At 42.4% G+C, this 12,275-nt stretch overlaps 1 non-coding gene across 1 annotated transcript; it reads right to left on the bottom strand.

The window, feature by feature from the left end:
* Nucleotides 1-2,093: 2,093 nt before the first annotated feature.
* LOC129510011 (U6 spliceosomal RNA) lies at nt 2,094-2,195 on the bottom strand. The gene has a single exon (XR_008664470.1). It is a non-coding gene; the product is annotated as a U6 spliceosomal RNA (small nuclear RNA).
* Between the last annotated feature and the right edge of the window lie 10,080 nt (nt 2,196-12,275).

Below are 12,275 nucleotides of genomic sequence, written 5' to 3'. Positions count from 1 at the left end.
GACAATCTAGCATAAAACAAGTTTGCCTATAAATGCATCTTTCCCCTCATGCACTTGTAAGAAATGTGCTTTGAGAACACACTGGCCCTCAGAGGTGGGTGGGTTTCTGATTTCTTAAAGAATTCAGAACTCTAAAGTGAAAGCCCGGCTATCTGGTGCTCTTGAATTCCAAGGAAATGGATTGCTGCATATGGCTCTAATAAAGTTTTAACATAAACGTCTGTGGAAAATCTGAGGGTAATCTTGTAGAGGGATATTAAATTTGCGGGGTCTGTTGGCTGTTTACCCCTGAAGTGTTAGGTCCCCATCTGGTAAATGAGGTGAATTCGTTGACACTTTTTTCCTAAGGAGTCTGGAGAGCTCTAAGGATTGGTAAGAGGGGCTGCCTTTCCCTTTTTAAGCCCTGGTTTAAATCTAACCCGGGTTAACCTTGTGACCCTGAATTGTTGGTGTGAAATGAGGTGGTGATCTCAAGTCTTGCCTTAAGGAAACACCTTTCACATAGAAATTGGCACTAATCGGTCTCCCTGTTGACAGGCTTAGCCGAGAGGCCATGATCGAGTAGGCAGTGAGAACAGAAACTAAATGACCCCACCACGGCGCAGCGTGTAGGCAGGCGGACACCGAGGCCAGCCACCAGGTCTGCCCTCCTCCAGCAGCATGGGACATGGACAGCACGGGAGCTGGCCCCAGGAGGCCCAAGGTGTGCCCTAAGAACGCTTTCCATATGTCTGGCCCTGTTCTGCAAAGCAGCCTGGGCGCTCAGAGGGCTCTAGACCAGGATTTTGCAAACTTTTTCTGTAAAGGGCCAGAGAGGAAATAGTTTTGGCTTCCCAGACCATCCAGACTTTGTTGCAGCCGCTCAACTCTACCAACAAAAGCAGCCACACCTAATACCTACATGACTGAGTGTGCTGATCTGCCAACATAGCTCGGTAGACATGGAAAATTGAGTTTTATGTAATTTTCACATGTCGAGAAATATTCTTCTGGGGGGTGCCTCAGTGGCTCAGTTGGTTAAGCGTCTGCCTTCAGCTCAGGTCATGATCTCAGGGTCCAGGGATGGAGCCTCGCATGGGGCTCCCTCCTCAGAAGTCTGCTTCTCCCTCTCCCTCTGCCCTTCACCCCTGCTTGTGCTCACTCAGTTGCTCTCTCTCTCTTCTCTCTCAAATCTTAAAAAGAAATAAAAAGAAAAAAAAATCTTTTTTCTCCAAGCATTAAAAAATGTAAAAATTGGGACATCTGGTTGGCTCAGCAATTGAGTATCTGCTTTCAGCTCAGGGCATGATCCTGGAGTCCTGGGATCAAGTCCCACATTAGTCTCCCTGCGGAAACCTGCTTCTCCCTCTGCCTGTGTCTCTGCCTCTCTCTCTCTCTCTCTCTCTCTCTGTCTCTCATGAATAAATAAATAAAATATTTTTAAAAATAAAAATAAATAAAAATGTAAAAATTATCCTTAGCTCACAGGCCATACAAAAACATTTTGGCTCACCATCTGTAGTTTGTGACTTCTGCTTTATTTATTTTATTTTATTCTATTTTTTAATTTATTTACTTTTCTGCCGTAATTCTTTTTTAAATTCAAATATAGTCAACACCCAGTGTTATATTAGTTTAATTATATTAGAATCAATATAATGGTTCAACAATTCTTTTTTTTTTAAAGATTTTATTTATTTACTCATGAGAGACACAGAGAGAGAGAGAAAGGCAGAGACACAGGCAGAGGGAAAAGGATGCTATGTGGGACTTGATCCCGGGACTTTAGGATCACGCCCTGGGTGGAAGGCAGATGCTCAACCGCTGAGCCACCCAGGTGCCCCATGATTCTCAGTGCTCATCAAGATATGTGTATTCTGGGGGAGCCCAGTGGCTCAGTTGGTGAAGCATCTGCCTTTGGCTCATATCATGATCTCAGGCTCCTGGGATCCAGCCCCAAGTCAGGCTCCCTGCTCAGCAGGAGTTTGCTTCTCTCTTTGCCTGCCCTCCCACCCCCGACCCTTAGCTCATGCTCCTTCTCTCTTAAATAAATAAATAAAACCTTTAAAAAGAAAGAGATGTGTACTCTCAATCCCCTTTATCTATTTCACCCAAAAAATGTGGAACAAGTCACAGATTTGTGTGTCATCCTTGCTCAGGGGCTGTGATAATCTCTATCACTTCCATTTCAGTATATATACTGCCAAGGCAAGCACTAGTGACCTCTGTCTCAGACCTAGAGTTGGAGATCTCCCTCACTTCCACTCCTGGCTCAGTCACTAACTAGCTATGAGACACTGGGCACTTGGTTAGCTTCTGTGGGCCTAAGTTTCTTTATCATGAGTGTGTGTGTGTGTGTGTGTGTGTGTGTGTGTGTGTGTTTCTTTTTAAGATTTTATTTATTTATTCATGAGAGACACAGAGAGAAAGAGAGGCAGAGACACTGGCAGAGGGATCAGGCCCTGGGCTGAAGGCAGTGCTAAACCCCTGAGCCACCCGGGCTGCCCTATCTAGTGTGTTTTGACAGAATGGGGAGGAATATGAACAAATGAAATGAAGTTTCTTTTAGCTATAATTGTAGATTTCCTGATTCTATTACAGGAGCGTAAGTCACCCCAAGCAATGTTACGTATGTGGAATAGAAATTAGTTAATTTAAAGGACATACATAGGAGTGCTGGGGTGACTCAGTCAGTTAAGCATCTCACTCTTGGTGACTTGGCTTCAGCCCAGGTCCTTATCTCAGTGTCTTGGGATGAAGCCCTTCAATGGGCACTTGGCAGAGGGGTTGCTTGAGATTCTCTCTCTCCCTGTCCCCCTTCTTTAAAATAAATAAATAAAAATCTATAAAAGCTAACACATACATCTTAATATTCTCAGTGTAATTCTTTGTCCCAGTAAGAGGAGCAGTGTCAATTCTGAAAGCAAGACCAAGATTTAGAGACTGTTACCTCTATTTGAAGGCTCTCACCCCTTCTGTTTTTCCAATGCTATTTTTTTAAAATATTTAATTTATTTATTCATGAGAGACACACACAGAGAGGCAGAGACACAGGCAGAGGGAGAAACAGGCTCCATGCAGGGAGCCCAATGTGGGACTCGATCCTGGGATTCCAGGATCAGGCCCTGAGCCTACAGCAGATGTTTAACCGCTGAGCCACCCAAGCAATCCCGCTATTCTTTTTCTTTCCTAGGTTGTTGGGGTTTTTTTTCCCCTTTTTTCCTTTTTCCTTTTCTTTCTTTCTTTCTTTTTTTCTTTTTGTGGATGGGGAAAGTATGATCCCAGAGTTTTGTAGAAAACAGAAATTGTTTTCCTTCAAAGATGTTATTTTAAAATATTAATGTTTTTATGTCTAAATTGACAAGTGTGTTTTATAAGCACTCTGCTAACCAGATGTACCTTATTGTAAGAGGTGATTACCAAGGATTAGTAATCATTTTTACTTTAGATCAGAAAAGAAGTTCAGCAAACAACTTACCCAACACACTGCTGTTTCTTTTTAAAAGGTGGAGGTATTTTATTTTATTTTATTTTTTAATTTTAGGTAAGTAAGGTATTTTAAGAGCATATTCATTTCTTCATAAATCACCTTCATGTATCCCTTTGTTTTTCCTTTTGTTCTTTGTATCAAGTACTTAGTCAGTGTTCCTATTTCTCATAAATTGCCTCACATTTGTTTTGTTCCAATTAGGATCCAAATAAGGTCCACACTCTCACTATTGCATTAGTTGACATTACATTCTTTTTACTTTATGCTCTTCTCTTCTGCTTTTTCTCATCATAAATTTGTTACAAAGGCACTAGATTACAAGCTATCTGAGAAAATGGCATGTCTCCTCTATCTCCTCCTCTTAATTACCCAAAGCAGCATCTGGAATTTAGCAGGCTCAATAAGTACCTTTTCTTGTTGTATTATAGGTATGTCTACAAAGCCACCTGTTTTATTTGGATCCTCTGGAGAATGCTGAATGAACCACATCTGTGCAGTCCTACACCAGGGCTGTTTGGCACCAACTTGAACATCCAGTTCTCCCCTTATCATACTATGTTTTTTTTTTAAGATTTTATTTATTTATTAATGAGAGACACACACACAGAGAGAGAGAGAGAGAGAGAGAGAGAGAGAGAGAGAGGCAGAGACACAGGCAAATGGAGAAGCAAGCTCCATGCAGGGAGCCTGACACAGGACTCGATCCCCGGTCTCCAGCATCACGCCCTGGGCTGAAGGCGGTGCTAAATCACTGAGCCACCCAGGCTGCCCTACTGTGTTCTTTACCATCTTGTTCAGAGAACTGTTTTCTGGCTCTTGAGCCAAGCTGTCGGGGGCATTCTAGAGGGTCGACAGATGAATACGAGGTCATCCTGGATTCCTGTTAAGAGACTTAAGCAACTTGAGGCGTCTGGGTGGCTGAGGCAATTGAGCATCTGACTCTTGGTTTCATCTCAGGTCATGATCTCAGGGTCATGGGATTAAGCCCTGCATCAGATTCTGGAGTCTGCTTGAGATTCTCCTTCCCCTTCTGCCCCTCCACTCTCTCTTTCTTCTTTCTCAAATAAACAAAAGTTTTTAAAAATTTATTTGACAGTGAGAGAGAGAGAGAGAGAGAGAGAGAGAGAGTACAAGCTGGTAGAGGGAGCAGCAGGGAGAGGGAGAAGCAGACTCCCCACTGAGCAGGGAGCCTGACAAGGGACTCAATCCCAGGACCCTGGGATCATGACTTGAGCCAAAGGCAGACGATTTACCAACTGAGCCACCCAGGCACCCCATAAATAAATCTTGAAAAAAAAAGGCTTAAATAACTGGTAACAGATTGTGAGAAGGAACAAAGCAACATTTGTTTCTCAATTCAAGATAATTTCAGAGTGTGAGGGAAATCCCTTAGCATCTTTTCTTCTCTCTTCCCCAAGAAAGCAGAGAAAAGAGACTCATAGCTACCAGGCAGGGGCCTCACTGGAAACAGAGTTCCTTTGAGATCTGGGCATCTGGAGTGGGTCCAACTCATTTTTGGTGGGATTTGCATGTAAATAGTGGTATATGAGGCCCAGCTTTACACCCTGTGTGTAATAAACCTGAAGAGAAATGGTTTCTCCTTTAAAATCCTGAAACTGGGTTTGGCATCTTGCCTTAGGCCTGCATACTTTACTCCTTTTTTTTTTTTTTTTAGGTGTAGGGAAAGAGTTAATCTGATTTTCCAGGTTTAAAATAAGAATTTTGCTGACTTGCTCTCTTTCCAGGGCACTTCATTGCACCTATTTAACAGGCTGGTGTTGTGGCTTTTTTTTTTTTTTTGAAAGTAATATTTTCCAGCTTTCAGACCTGCCCCCTGACCCCAGGGTCAATGGGGAAGTGGAATGATGGAGTCTCTTCATTTTGGGTAGAAAGCTTATTGGCTCTGAGGGCCCCAGTACAGAAGAGCCAGCTGCCTTAACTTCTTTTAAACCTCCTCCTTCTCTTTTCTGTAAAATTTTTGGCAAGTATAGAAAAGCTCAAAGAAAGAAAGAAAAATTGCTTGTAATGCCACCATCCAGAAATGATTTCTGTTAATGATAATATTCCAGTTCCCTCTCTCCAAACAAAAATGGGAATATTGGGGTGTTGTAAGTGCTTTATGAGTGTTAGTTCCTTTAACCAGTGGGAAGGGGCAGAGTACAGGAAGCTTGTATTGGCTTCTGACAAAGACTTCTCCTCCTCCTTCTCTTCCTCCTCCTTCTTCAGATTTTACTTATTTATTTGACACACAGAGAGAGAAAACAAGCAGGGAGAGAGAGAGAGGGAAAAGCAGACTCCTCACTGAGCAGGGAGCCCACTGTGGGGCTCAGTCCCAGGAACCTGAGATCATGACCCAAGCTGAAGGCAGATTCTTAACCACTGAGCCACCCAGGTGCTCCCTGACAAACACTGTCCTTGACCAAACTTTGGTCAGGCTCCTCTAAACTTTTCTTTCTTCTTTCCTTCCTTCCTTTCTTTCTTTCTCTCTTTTCTCCTTCTCCTTCTTCCTGTTTCTTTAAGTAGTCTCCACACCCAACACAGGATTTGAACTCAGTACCCTGAGATCAAGAGTCCCATGCTCTATTGACTGAGCCAGCTAGGTGCCCCTCCTCTAAGTCCTTCCTTCCTTCCTTCCTTCCTTCCTTCCTTCCTTCCTTCCTTCCTTCCTTCCTTCCTTCCTTCCTTCCTTCCTTCATCTTTCCTTCCTTAGTAGGCTCCATGCCCAGTGTAGAGCCAAGCATGGGGCTCAAACTCACGACTCTGAGATCAAGACCTGAACTGAGATCAAGAGTTGGATGCTAAAAATAAAAAAATAATAAAAAAAAAAAGAGTTGGATGCTTAACCGACTGAGCCCCTCAGGTGCCCTAGGCCTTCTTTCTGAGTAGGCCTCCAACTTGGACCCCATTCTGTCTTTTGCCTGCCCAGCCCAGCCATAGCAAGAATCCTGCAAAGGTCGGTTTTGTAGGAACACCCCACCTTTGTTGTATAAATCCTTGACCTCCCTTTAGCAGGAGTGCTCTTACGCCATTTTGGCAAGAATCCCCCACCCCCACCCCTTGATGTCCCTTATTAGTAATTTCTGTTCACTGACTCCCTCACTCTGCTTCTTGGTCAAAATCCCCAGCTTCTTTGCTGTCTTTGCTTTACAACTGTCTGCTGTCTAGACTTTGCAATGGTCTTGAATAAAGCTTTCCTTACCATTTTACAAGTGTCAGAATCATTTTTTCTTTAGTACTTCTCACATCAGAACCAGGGGATTTCTTGTATTTTTAGCCTTTAAGTGTTCCAAACTAAGGATCTTTTTTTCCTCCAGTATTTATTTCTTTATTGGCCGTTTGCCATTAGAGAGATAAAGAAAAGAACGGTCTAAAGGCAAATCAGAATCAGCTTTGGGATATACAGCTCTCAGGCTCTAAATTTGCATCCCTTAGTATCTCATTGGACTCAGTAACTATTTTTTTTTCAGTAACTATTTAAAACACAATAAGGTTTCTATCTTTGGGTGTGAAAGTGGAGTTATAGAACCAGGAAGCTGGAAGGGACCCTAAGAAGTTCTTCAGGTTGGTTAAGCGTTTTTGCTCTCTTTTTACAGATAAGGCTACTGTGGTCCAGAGTCTGTCTCATTTCAGTAGCTAAAATAATGGAGGTAATTTGTTTCGTGTGTATGTACACATCCGTGAATGTGTATTTTAAGAAATGACATCAGGGGTGCCTGGGTGGTTCAGTCAGTTAAGCATGTGACTTTGCCTTGCATTGTGACCTCAGGGTCCTAGAATTGAGCCCTGAGTTGGGCTCTGTGCTCAGCGGGGAGTCTGCTTCTCTCTCTCCCTCTGCCCCTCCTCCTGCTTCTTCTCTCTCTCTCTCAAATAAATAAATAAAATCTATTAAAAAAAAAAAAAAAGGACTGGTATTAAATACTTCCCACCCCCACCGCCGCTACCGCCTTTTGTCTACCCTTTGCATCAACACAGTTGCTTAACAAAGCCTCACGTTTTTCTGAGAGAAAAATACAAACAAAAGTTTCCAGGATTTTTTTTTTCTTTTTCTTTTTCTTTTTCTTTTTTCCTGGTACAGGGGAAAAAGATGCTGTAGAAGTAGAAATGGTCATAATAAAGAGAATTCAGATAGGAAATGATTTCTTTTTTTTTTTTTTAAGATTCTATTTATTGAGAGAAAGCGCTCACAACCGGGGTTGGGGGTGGTGGTGGCAAAGGAAGAAGCAGGCTTCCCACTGAGCAGGAAGCCCAATGTGGGGCTCAGTTCCAGGACCTAGAATCATAACCTGAGCCGAAGGCAGGTGCTTAACTGACTGAACCCCCCAGGTACCCTAGAAAATAATTTCTAAATCAGCCATAAGTGTCAAGGCTTCATTTTCTGAATTAAGGGGAAGAAACTTCAGCCTGATGAATTTTGGTGTGGGAAAAATTTTGAGACAATTAATCCAAACATCGTCCTCAGTGTACATGTGTGCTATAAACAGACTCCAGAGAAACCACGGAATTCCAAATGCCTGGATGTGTAAGGCCCGGGTGTGCCCATTCCTTGAGGCTTTGCCCTGGCATTGACTATTGGATAACCAGGTCTTCCTGTGATTCACCTACAAACCAGAAATGCTTATGTGTGTGGTGACCCCAGACTCGTGAGGAGCAGCAGAAGTGGAGTTATCCTGGATTGAGTACTAGTTAAACTGAACTTGATTCACATAGAATGAAGTTAAGGCCTTGGTATTGGGCTGTGTGCTGGATCACAGAGATGAGTCATTCAGGAGCCTGGCCCTCAAGGAATCCCAGGCTGCCCGGTGAGACAGATAATTTAAGTATGACAGCCCTTAACACACAAGTGCTATAAAAGGGTTAACAATGTGCTCCAGGAACAGATGATATCTCCTGGGATGTGTCACAGGTTTTATGGGCTGAGCTTTGCAGGATATCACCTGATGGAAAGGGGAAGGCCTTCTAGGCAGATGGAATAATGTGAGCAAAGACGTGGGAAGGTGTGTAATTTTGTGTCACTGGAGCACAAGATCCTTGGTGTGGACTGCAGGAGGAGGGCAAGGGTAGAAACAGAGATGACATTAGAAAGACAGGCTGGGATCAGAGTGTGAAGAGCATCAAATGCTCTACTTAGAATCGACCCAAGGTGGATATAAGCATCCAATGGTCAAGTTTATCTTTTACAGCAATTACAAATGTAGTGGGTATGCATTTGCTTTTCCTGCAGGTTCAGTTCTCTAAACCAAATAAAATCTAAATTTCAGGTGCCAGAGTTGGCCAAAATTGAATCTTGGCTATGTTTTTGGGGAATCCATTCCTTGGAGTTATCAGAAAACTTGGAGGTTTACATGGTATCCAGAAAATGGGGAAAGCAGTCCTGGTCTTTATCCTAGGGTCTCATTATAGTTATGTTAGCCTCTGCTGCCATAAGGTCCTGATGTCATGGGCTGCTCCTCCATCTCCAGCAACGACTGAGTTCTGAAGCTCTAAGTTGGCTCAGAGAGGCCCCGGCCATGGTCCTTACTGTAATTGCCTCAGGGACCATCTCACTGTTGCTTTCAAGGCATTAGCACCAGCATCAGCAAGTATCCGTCCATATGAAGCACTCTTGGGGAAAGAACCTCCCAGCAGTGCTACTCCCTTAATTCAATTAAAGGCACTAGCTTCCCAGTTCCTTCTATCTAGGACAAGCCAATCTTTTTTTTTTTTAATTAAAAAAAATTTTTTTAGAGGTGTGGAGGGGCAGAGGGAGAAGGAGAGAGGGCATCTTAAGCAGACTCTGAACTGGTGTGAGATCTCAGAACCCTGAGATCAAGATCTGAGCTGAAATCAAGAATCAGACTTTTTTTTTTTTTAAGATTTTATTTATTTATGCATGAGAGACACACACACACACAGAGGCAGAGACACAGACAGAGGAAAAACAGGCTCCAAGCAGGAAGCCCGATGTGGGACTCGATCCTGGGACTCCAGGATCACACCCTGGGCCAAAGGCAGGCGCCAAACCACTGAGCCACCCCGGGATCCCTCAAGAATCAGACTTGTAACCAACTGAACCACCCACACACCCCCAAGGACAAGCCATCTCATCATCCTCAGTGGTTCTGAAGCTCAAAAGCTCTTTAGAGATCCTATGTTCTGTCCCATGAAAGGCCACTGTACCTTTTTTGGGTAGTTTTTTTTTTTTTTTAGGCCACTGTAATTTTGAAGTCAACAGCAAATTGGATGAACTCCATAAATCTTCACAAAGATGTGATAATGGAAGAGGCAACGTATATGCCCTTAACAGTGCCTTTGGAGACATGATCTTTTCTAAAGTGTGATTATCTGGGCAGGAATTTCTGGCCAGGAATTTTTTTTTCTTTTTTTTTCTGGCCAGGAATTTTAGGCCTGATAAGGTGAGCAAGAGAGGGATCACACAGAAATAGGAGAGGAGAAAAATGAGGTAACTCATTAGTAACTATTTACTTTGGAGGGAATAAATAGGACAGTTGTAATCCTATTTCTCAAAATGACCAGAGCTAATCTCTTAATGTCCTGATATGTTTTTTTTTCTTGATATGTTTTTGAAAGTATTTTTTGAACAAGAAGTATCTGCACATGATAATACACAGTGAAAAATAAGCCTTCCTTTTACCCAGTTCCTCATTCCTCTCTCTAGAGGTAACCACTATTATCACCAGCTTCTTAGGTACCCTTCCAGAGATTCTCCAGCCACATTTTTAAATGCCCATTTTTAAAATGCAAGTAGTGGGTCAACCTTTCTTTTTTACTTAAAAATATATTTTGGGGGTGTCTGTCTGACTTAGAAGAGGATGTGACTCTTGATCTCAGGGTCATGAGTTTGATCCCCACATTGGGTATGGAGATTACTAAAAAAATTAACTTAAAAAAACATATCTGGGATATTGTATCAGTCACTGCATAAAATTTTGTCTCAATCTTTTTTTTGTCTCAATCTTTTTAAACAATTGCATAATATGCTGTTTAGATTTGTATATAGTGTTAGAATTACTTTGTCCTTTCTCAGGCATAGACTCCATTGAAAATTAAAAAAAATTAAAAATCCCTTTGAGACTTTTAAGTATAGCTTTTAGTTTGACTACTGTGTGCCTCTTTAAAGTGGAGAATGATACCAAATCTGTCTTCTAAAAATGTTTCTGGGGGCACCTGGATGGCTCAGATGATTAAGCATCTGCCTTTGACTCAGGTCATGATCTCAGGGTCCTGGGATTGGCCCACATTGCATTGGGCTGCCTGCCCATCAGGAAGTCTGCCTCTCCCTCTGACTCTCTCCTCTGCTTGTGCTCTCTCTCAAATGAATTTTAAAAATCTTTTTTTTTAAGATTTTATTTATTTATTCATGAGAGACACACACAGAGAGAGGCAGAGACATAGGCAGAGAGAGAAGCAGGCTCCATGCAGGGAGCCTGATGTGGGACTCGATCTTGGGACTCAATCCTGGGACTCCAGGATCGCGCCCTGGGCGGAAGCAGGAGCTTAACCGCTGAGCCACCCAGACGTTCCCAAAAAATCCTTTTTAAAAAATAAAAATGTTTCTCTGTTTGGTCTTCAGAGATCACAAAGACGAAAGCTCTTGAGAAGTTTCTGTTTACTCAAAAAAAAAAAGTTTCTGTTTAGAGAAACAAACTACAGTTTTGCCATATAATTACTGGCCATTTAGCTTGGAGGTCTTCATTTTTCCATGAACTCTTAAGATCAAACGTTCCATTTGTTAGGAGTTTCGGGATATTTGTGAGGTAGCTGATTCTTTGGGAAAACAAGTGGATACATATTTGGCTGTAATTTAAAATTTTTCTCCTTACACTCTTCCTTATTCTTTTGTTAACTGGACTAGCATAAGTAAAATGATAATGGAAATGTCACAAATATGAATGAAAGTCTCTACAGTAAGACAGTTCTACCTCATAATTTCAGACCTTCAGATCTCAAAGCCTGGTCTACCTGACAGTAAGAATCAAGCTCAGGACAATTTTTCAGACCAGGCAACAGGTCTGGTGAGGGTGTGGTCTTCTGGCTTCCCCGCCTAGCCAGGTGTGTGGACAATGTTGGGATCTCTGTCTGATTGTCCATTAGCTTTGTCCTTATAGGCAAATAACCTAAGCTCTCTAAGCTTTTAGTTCTTTTTATTTTCTTTAAATTTTCTTTCTTTCTTTCTTTATTTATTCTTTTTTTTTTTTTTTTTTTTAGTAGGCTCTACGCCCAGCATGGAGACCAACACGGGGCTTGAACTTACTACTCTGAGATCAAGACCTGAGCTAAGATCAAGAGTTGGATTCTTACTGACTGAGCCACCCAGGCACACCCCAACCCCCTTTCTAAGTTTGTTTTTCTTGTGGAAGATGGGGCTTAATAACATTACCCCTTTCAGAGGGTCAATTTTGAGGATAAAATTAGATCACACATGTAAGACCCTTAGTATAGCTCCAGGCACGGAGTGTGCTGAGAGTAAATGAGAAGTATTATTATCCTTCTTAAAATGGAAAAGAGGGGATTCCTGGGTGGCTCTAGCGGTTTGGCGCCTGCCTTTGGCCCAGGGCGCGATCCTGGAGTCCCGGGATCGAGTCCCATGTTGGGCTCCTGGTGTGGAGCCTGCTTCTCCGTCCTCCTGTGTCTCTGCCTCTCTCTTTCTCTCTCTACATCTATCATGAATAAATAAATAAATAAATCTTTAAAAAAAAATGGAAAAGACACTATGTTAGATACAGAGATAAGCCACAGTTCTCCAGGATGGGAAATATAGCAAACGCATCCTTGATCTTGCAAGGTTAGGGCTATGATAGAGAGAACT

The sequence above is a fragment of the Nyctereutes procyonoides genome, unplaced genomic scaffold (assembly GCF_905146905.1).
Source record: "Nyctereutes procyonoides isolate TBG_1078 unplaced genomic scaffold, NYPRO_anot_genome, whole genome shotgun sequence".
NCBI lineage: Eukaryota > Metazoa > Chordata > Mammalia > Carnivora > Canidae > Nyctereutes > Nyctereutes procyonoides.
Note: the sequence above shows the minus strand (reverse complement) of the source record. Positions and strands in the feature narration are given on the sequence as shown.